Below are 8,338 nucleotides of genomic sequence, written 5' to 3' on the forward strand. Positions count from 1 at the left end.
GAATCCTGTTCTCCTAGACCTCACCCTTCTCAGGTATTCTCTCTCACCAGTTCCTGCTTGTCAGTTCCTTCCACTGTTTGACTCCTTGAACATCCACCGAGGAGGTCCTTTCTCTGCCCAGTTGAGGCATCCACACAGGAAGGCCAAGCTGCCTCCCTGGCCATCTCAGTGGTTCACATCACCCAGACTGATCAGGGACCCCCATATGGCTGTCCAGAGGATTGGCAGCAACTACCAAGTGCATCTGAGCCTGTTCTCTCCTTGGGTGGTCTCTATTCTCAGTCAGGGAACCAAAAATGTTGCAGCAAAACAAGCTCTAAGCCCATCAGATTTGTAGATCTTAACCAGGCAGTTGCCAAGGCCTTTGAATTCCCTTTCTGCTCCAGCTTTACCCACATCAGCTGCTAGATGGGTACGAGCAAAGTCAAGAGGGTACACAAAACACAAGGATGTGGCCCCAGAAGCACCACCTGGTGCCAGATTCCCTGCAAAGTGGTGCCAAAACTGGGTCCTCTTGTCCACACCACCCAGGAAGATCTGCTTGTATTTATCTTTGAAGGCAAAGTTGAGAGCCTGGGTGGGGAAGTATCAGATGACATTAGCCAGGTTACCACGCCAGAAGGACAAGACTCCCTGCTTCTTGGGGATATGGACCAAGCAGTCTATAATGCCCTTGTATTGCTTATCCACGGTGATTTGCTTGCTGGCATGCTATACCTGCAGCAGCAGCTTCACTCACTCGATGGGTGCTACCGTGGTTTTGAAGATTGCCACAGCCACTCCACCTGCCATGAAGTCCTTGATGAAGGACACAGTGGCATCTGTCATGTTGAAAGGAAAGAGGAGGCATGTGTCTGGAGGACAGAACTAGGCCTAGAACCGGGTTTGATTCCGGGACTGTGGGCTGTTGTGCTTCTTTGTTGTGGATTGTTGTGAAGATATGTAACTGTTTATTGAATTCATTTGTTGATAAAGCCCTAGTAGTGTATTTTTGATGTTGCTTCAATGGCCTGGGGGGGGGTCCTCTTCATAAAATTTTCACTCAGGCCTATATCTTCAAGTGTTTTTGCTACGCTTTCTTCTAGTATTTTCATAGTTTCATGTCTTAAGTTTAAATCTTTAATCCAGTGAGAGTCAATTTTAGTTAGTGGTGAAAGGTGTGGATCCAGTTTCAGTCTTCTGCAGGTCACCAGCCAGTTCGTCCAGGACCATTTGTTAAATAGGGAGCCTTTTCCCCACTCAATGCTTTTAATTGGCTTGTCAAAGATCATATAAGTAGCTGGGTTCATGTCTTGGTTCTCTATTCTGTTCTATACATCCACCTCTCTGTTTTTGTGCCAATACCATGCTGTTTTGATCACTATGGATTTATAATATAGTCTGATGTCTGGTAGTGTGATTCCTCCTACTTTGTTTTTATTTCTGAGTAATGTCTTGGCAATTCAAGGTTTTTTCTGATTCCATATAAAATGAAGTATTATTTTTTCAAGATCTTTAAAGTATGACAATGGAACTTTAATAGGGATTGCATTAAAATTATATATTGCTTTGGGTAGTACGGACATTTTTAAAATGTTAATTCTTCCCAGCCATGAGCATGGTATGTTTTTCCATTTGTTAACATTTTCAGCTATTTCTTTTCTTAGAGTTTCATGGCTCTCTATATAAAGGTCTTTCACATCCTTTGTTAGGTAAACTTCCAGATATTTCATCTTCTTTGGCAAATGTAATAGAGTTCTTGACTATTTTTTCAGCTTGACTACTGTTGGTATATATAAAGGCTACCGATTTATGAGTGCTGATTTTGTAACCTGAGATGTTGCTGTATTCCTTGATCACTTCTAGGAGTTTTGTAGTAGAATCCCTGGAATTTCCAGGTATACAATCATGTCATCTGCGAAGAATGAAAGTTTAATTTCTTCTGATCCTATATGGATACCTTTGATTGCCTTTTCATCCCTAATTGCGATGGCTAAAACTTCCATTACAATGTCAAAGAGCAATGGAGACAATGGGCAAACTTGCCTCGTTCCTGAGCTGAGTGGAAATGATTTCAATTTAACTCCATTCAGTACAATATTGGCTGTGGTTTTGCTGTAGATGACCTCTATTAATTTGAGAAATGTCCCTTCTGTGTCCATTTTCTTAAGTGTTCTGATTATGGAAGGATGCTGGATATTATCAAATGCTTTTTCTGCACCAATGAGAGAATCATATGGTCTTTGTTTTTTTATTTATTTATGTGATGAATTACATTTATAGATTTACATATGTTGAACCATCCTTGAGATCCTGGGATAAAACTCACTTGGTCATCGTATATAATTTGTTTGATGTGTTGCTGGATTCTGTTTGTTAGGATCTTGTTGAATATTTCTGCATCAATATTCATTAGTGATATTGGTCTGTAATTTTCTTTCTTTGTTGGGTCTTTTCCTGCTTTGGGGATCATAGTGATGTTTGCTTCATAGAATGTGTTATGTACTATTCTGTCTTTTTCTATCGTTTGGAAAAGGTTAAGTAGTATAGGTACTAGTTTCTCTTTAAAGGTTTGGTAGAATTCTGACGTGAAGCCATCTGGTCCCAGGCTCTTCTTTTTAGGGAGATTTTGTATAGTTGATGTCATTTCAGTATTTGATATAGGTTCAACATTTCCACTTCATTCTGGCTAGTCTTGGGAGGTGGTGTGCTTTCAAATAGTGGTCAATTTCCTTCAGATTTTCATATTTCTGAGAATAAAGTTTCTTGTAATATTCATTAAGTATTGTTTGAATTTCTAAGGGGTCTGTTGTTATTTCATCTTTACCATTTCTGATTGACAAGATTAGTGATTTTACTCTTTTTTTCTTGGTTAGGTTGGCCAGAAGTTTAACTCTTATTGACTTTTTCAAAAAACCAACTTTTTGATTTATTGGTCTGTTGTATAATCCTTTTGTTTTCAATTTCTTTTATTTATGCTCTAATTTTGGTTATTTCTCTTTTTCTACTGGGTTTGGGATTGGAGTGCTCTTTCTTTTCCAGTTTTTGAGATGTCCCATTAAGTTGTTAGCTTCCTCTCTTTCTGTTTTCTTGAGGAAGGCTTTCAGTACTATAAATTTCCCTCTTAGGACTGCCTTTGCAGTATCCCAGAGGTTTTGGTAACCATCTTCATTATTGTTTTGTTCCAAAAATTTGGTATTTTCCTTTTTGATCTCGTCCCTAACCCACTTACCATTCAGTATAAGGTTCTTTAGCTTCCATGTTTTTGTATGAGTCTTTAGATTCCTGTTGTTACTGAGTTCAACATTATTCCATGATGGTCTGAGAAGATGCAAGGAATAATTTCTATTCTTTTCAATTTGCCGAGGTTAGACTTGTGACCTAAAATGTGGTTGATTTTGGAGTATGTTCCTTGGGCTGATGAGAAAAATGTGTATTCAGTTTTGTTAGGATGAAATGTTCTGTAGATGTCCATTAAGTCCAGATGCTGAATGGTTAAGTTTAAATCTAAAACTTCTTTGCTAAGCTTCTCGTTGGAGGATCTATCCAACACTGCCAAAGGAGTATTAAAATCTCCCACTATGATGGAGCTGGGAGAAATCAAGTTCCTCATGTCTATTAGGGTATCTCTTATAAATTGAGGTGCATTCTGGTTGGGTGAATAAATATTGATGATTGAAATCTCATCATATTGAGTATTACCCTTAACAAATATAAAGTGTCCATCTTTATCTTTGATTACTTTTGTTGGTTTAAAGCCTATTGTATCTGTGAATAAAATTGCAAAAGGAAATTCATTTCTGCTTTCTATTTTCCTTGAATATAGATGACCATCCCTTCACCCTGAGTCTATATTTGTCTTTTAGGGTAAAGTGGGATTCTTGAATGCAGCAGATATCTGGCCTGAGTTTTTGTTTCTAGTCAGCCAGCCTGTGCCTCTTTAGAAGGCAACTTAAGCCATTCACAGTGATTGAGAATATTGATAAACCTGGTATAATTTTGGGTATCGAGTTTTTCAAAAGTCCAGTGGACATCTTTAATCCTTTTACCACTCTGGAAATTGGAATTTGATCAAAATTTTCTGTGTGAGTTTACTTATGTAGTGGAGGATTGCACTGGTCTTTATAAAGGATAGGTTTGAGAATATCCTGGAAGGCTGGTTCAGTTATAGCAAATTTCTTCAACATGTGAATGTCATTAAAGTATTTAATTTCTCCATCACAAATGAAACTCAGTTTAGCTGGATACAGGATCCTGGGTTGAAAGTTATTTTGTTTTAGGAGATTAAAAGTCAATGACTACTCTCTTCCAGCCCAAAAGATTTCAGCAGAGATCTGCAATCATTCTAATATTCTTTTTTTAAAAAATTATTTAAGACCTTTATTAACAGGTGCTTACAGTTTGTTGACTTTTTTTGAAAGAATCAAGTTGTAAACTTTTATTACAAATTTAAAATGAAGTTCTTAAAAATCTCAACTTGACCAGATATGAAACAATTTAAAAATCTTTAAAGGTGTATTGAGAAAAACCAGGCTTTTTTAAAAAAACATGGTTGTTGTTACCAAAAAAGACTTCTTTAGGTAAAAATAATAAAAACCTCATGCTGCATAGATAATGCAGATAGTTCTAGTTATCTGGTCAACGGGAAAAAGCAAACACTTAAGGTCTTCAGCTCCAATCTTTTGTTCATTTCTTATTGCTGGAATTTCATATTCATTTCCTCTTGTTGGATGACTAAATTGGATGATGGTAGAGATGCTGGCATTTACTCAGCCCTGCCCTGCTCAGCCTCAGGAGAGGACGAATTCTTAGCTGGTGAATCATCTGCTTTTGTCTCTTTACCATCTTGTGGTTTAGGGTTTTCTGGGCATCTACGTCGGTAATTGAAGTTGCAACGGTACCAATGTTGAGGTGGCTGCTGACCTTGGGTCTCATCTCCTTGATTCTCTTTACTCTCTTCATTGCCATCCTCTCTGGGCTGTCTTTGGCAAGGAGGATCCCTGTGGAATCATGGTCTATAACACCAATACATATTCTGTCTTACTGGTCTACATTGTTCTCCTGCACCCTGGTTGTCAGCACCCTCCATCACTTCTCCCTGCACAGGAGGCTTGGAATATTGTGGTCGTTGCCCATAGGGTCTCCTCATGTAGTAAGGTGGGAATTTTTGCCTACGATTGTGCCGGCGTTGTTGGGCCTGGCCTTCAGGAGCACTCTCTGATCTCTTCTTCTTTTCCCTGCTCTCACTATTCTGGTAATTCTGCTGGTAATTGCATTGAGGACCCCTGCAACGTGGATAGCACCTATAATGGTTATGATCTGCTGCATATTTACTGCCTTGATCTGGAATTCCACCAGCCCTGTAACATTTACTGCCTCCGCACTCTTTTCTCCTTCAACAACATCAAACTCCACAGTCTCTCCATCTCCTACACTGCGAAGGTACTTCCTGGGGTTACTCTTTTTTATGGCAGTCTGCTGTACAAATACATGTTCCTTGGTGTCATTCCTGTTGATGAAACTATATCCATTTCTTACACTGAACCATTTTACTTTTCCCAAAACATTTGTTGCAATTACCTTCTTGTCCCCGCTGTCAGGTGCCACTGATGTGAGGCTGCCCGGGCCATGGTTTCCTGCGCCATTGCCCGTAGTGCCAGGCTTGGTGTCGGCAATGCTGGGGGGGCAGTGGGGGGAGTCAGCAGGCAGCTGTTGGGTCTCAGCCTCACTGCTCATGGTTGAGGTGATGGTGATTGGGGCCAGCTGCGGCAGCTGCTGCTCCTCCTCCTGATGTGTGATGGTAACTAGGCCAATGGCGGTGGGGCTGCTCAGGGCTGTCTGGGGTCTGGTCTCTCATTGAACTCCATTCTAATATTCTTCCCCTTGTAGGTTATGGCTTTCTTACATCTAGCTGCTTTCAGAATTTTCTCTTTCACATTAAGTTTAGTGAAGTGATGTGCTTTGGGGATGTCTTGTTCTGGTTGAGTCGTGCTGGGGTTCTGAAACTGTCTGCTACCTGAATTTCAGAATCTCAGAATCTTTCCATTTCTGGAAAGTTCTCTTTCATAATTTCATGAAGTAGCGCCTCTGTGCTTTGTGAAGCCACTTCGTCGCCTTCAGGGATTCCTATGAGACAAATATTAGTTTTCTTCATATTATCTCAGAGCTCTCTGAGAGAGTGATCCATTTTTGCTATCCATTTCTTTTATTCCTTGTGTGCTTGAGAAGATTCAGAAGCTTTGTCTTCAATGTCAGAGATCCTTTCTTCTGCCTGCTCCATTCTGTTACTGGGGGATTTTACCATATTTTTCAGATCTTTGAGGGCTGCAACCTCTTGCCTCAGTGTTTCAAAATCTTTGGTCATTTTGTCTTTGAAATTGTTGAATTCTTTAGACATCTTTGAATAATTTCTTGAAATATTTTTTGAATTATTTCTTAAAATTCTAATTCCCTCCTCTCTTCCATTCTGTTAATCTTATTTGCTATCCAAATTCTGAACTTGATTTCTGACATCTCAGCCATCTGTTTATGGATGAGATCGTAATTGCATCTGCCCCATCCTTCATTGGAGAAGTTGATCTACTCTGGTTATTCAAATTACCAGAGTTTTTCTGTTGATTCCACCCCATGTTGAATTTACACCGTGTGGGGACCATACCAGAAACTTTCAGTCAGTGGCCTCCACTGGAGAAGATGCCGGCTTCCTCTAGTTGCCCAGAGAGGCAGACTGTGTCTGTCCGGAAGAGCCTGAGGGGTGTAAGCCTTGTTGTTCCCACTGCTGTGGCTGCTGCTGTTCCCCTGGGGGTACTGCTGTTCTAGTATGGTTCCCTCTCAACTAGCTGTCCTCTCACAGTTCTTGGGTGGCTTGCTGGGGATGCCAGGAGCATACAGCTCTGGCAATTCTGGGCCTGCCCAGCACAGATGCCTGGAGTGGGGAACACCTCCGCAGCTGCTCACAGGATGCATGGCTCTATCAAGCAGTTCTGGGCATGCCTGGAGCTGGAGACTCTTCCGCCACTGCCTGCAGGTTGCACATGGCTCTAGCAAGCAGTTCTGAGCCCACCCAGTGTGGGAGCCTGGAGCAGGGAACTCCTCCACTGCCGCCCGCAGGACGTGCATGACTCTAGCAAACACTTCTGGGCCTTCCTGGAGCATGGGACTCCTCCACTACCCCCATGGGTCTTGTGTGGCTCTAGCAAGAAGTTCTGGGCCCACCCAGAGCTGAAGACTCTTCTGCCACTACCCTCAGGGCATGCACAGTGCTAGCAAGCAGTTCTGGGCCCGCCTGGAACAGAGGACTCCTCTGTTGCTGCCCACAGGGTGCGCAGGGCTCTAGCTAGTAGTTCTGGGCCTTCCCAGAGCAGGGGACTCCTCTGCTGCTGCCCCCGGGGCCACGTGGCTCTAGCAAGCAGTTTTTGGCCTACCTGGAGCAAGATAGTCCTCTGCCAGTACCCACAGGGATCATGTGGCTCTTGCAAGCAGTCCTGGGCCTGCCTGGGGATGGGGACTCCTCCGCCACCCCCAACAGGGTGTGGGTGGCTCTAGCAAGCAATTTTGGGCCTGCCTGGAGTGAGGGCTCCTCTGCCACTGCCCGCAGGACACACATGGCTCTAGCAAGCAGTTCTGGGCCTGCCTGGAGTGGGGGACTCCTGTGCTGCCCCCCATGTGTGGCTCTAGCAAAGAGTTATGGGCCTGCCCAGAGCAGTGGTCTCCTCCACAGCAGACTGTGGTGCATGCGGCTCTAGGAGTAGAGGACTCCGCTGCTGGTGGTGGATTTTGTACCTTTTGATTGTATTTTTGGGGTCTCAGCTTGCCTCAGCAAAGTTGTTGTGCATTCGTCATTCTTCTCTCTTGGCTCAGCTCCAAACCATGAGCTTACTTGCTAAACTTCTGTCCTTTAAGTCTCCTTCTGGATGGGAGCCTCTGTGGGAAGCTCGTGCAGGTGGGGTTTCTGGCATGTGTCTATAATTGCTAAGTGTGGAAGAAGCCCAAGTGCCAAAAACCTTGGCAATTCAAGGTTTTTCTGATTCCATATAAAATGAAGTATTATTTTTCTCTATGGATTCTGGTTATTAAACCTTTGTTGGAGATATAACCTGAGAAAATCTTCTCCCATTCTGAGGGCTGTCAGCTTGCTTTACTTACTGTGTTCTTGGCTGTGCAGAAGCTCTTTAGTTTAATCAGGTCCCAAGAGTGTATTTTTGATGTTGCTTCAATTGCCCAGGGTGTCCTCTTCATAAAATATTTGCCCAGGCTGATTTCTTCAAATGTTTTCCCTACACTTTCTTCTAGTATTTTTATGGTTTCATGTCTTAAGTTTAAATCTTTAATCCAGTGAGAGTCTAACTTAGTTAGTGGT

The 8,338-nt window shown here is 42.3% G+C and overlaps 2 pseudogenes; both read right to left on the bottom strand.

The window, feature by feature from the left end:
* Positions 1–282: 282 nt before the first annotated feature.
* Positions 283–843, bottom strand: LOC100954901 (annotated as a pseudogene).
* A 3,901-nt stretch (positions 844–4,744) lies between these two features.
* LOC100955209 lies at positions 4,745–5,730 on the bottom strand (annotated as a pseudogene).
* Positions 5,731–8,338: the final 2,608 nt, after the last annotated feature.

Source organism: Otolemur garnettii, unplaced genomic scaffold, assembly GCF_000181295.1.
Source record: "Otolemur garnettii isolate 467f Iridium unplaced genomic scaffold, OtoGar3 scaffold00305, whole genome shotgun sequence".
Taxonomy (NCBI): domain Eukaryota; kingdom Metazoa; phylum Chordata; class Mammalia; order Primates; family Galagidae; genus Otolemur; species Otolemur garnettii.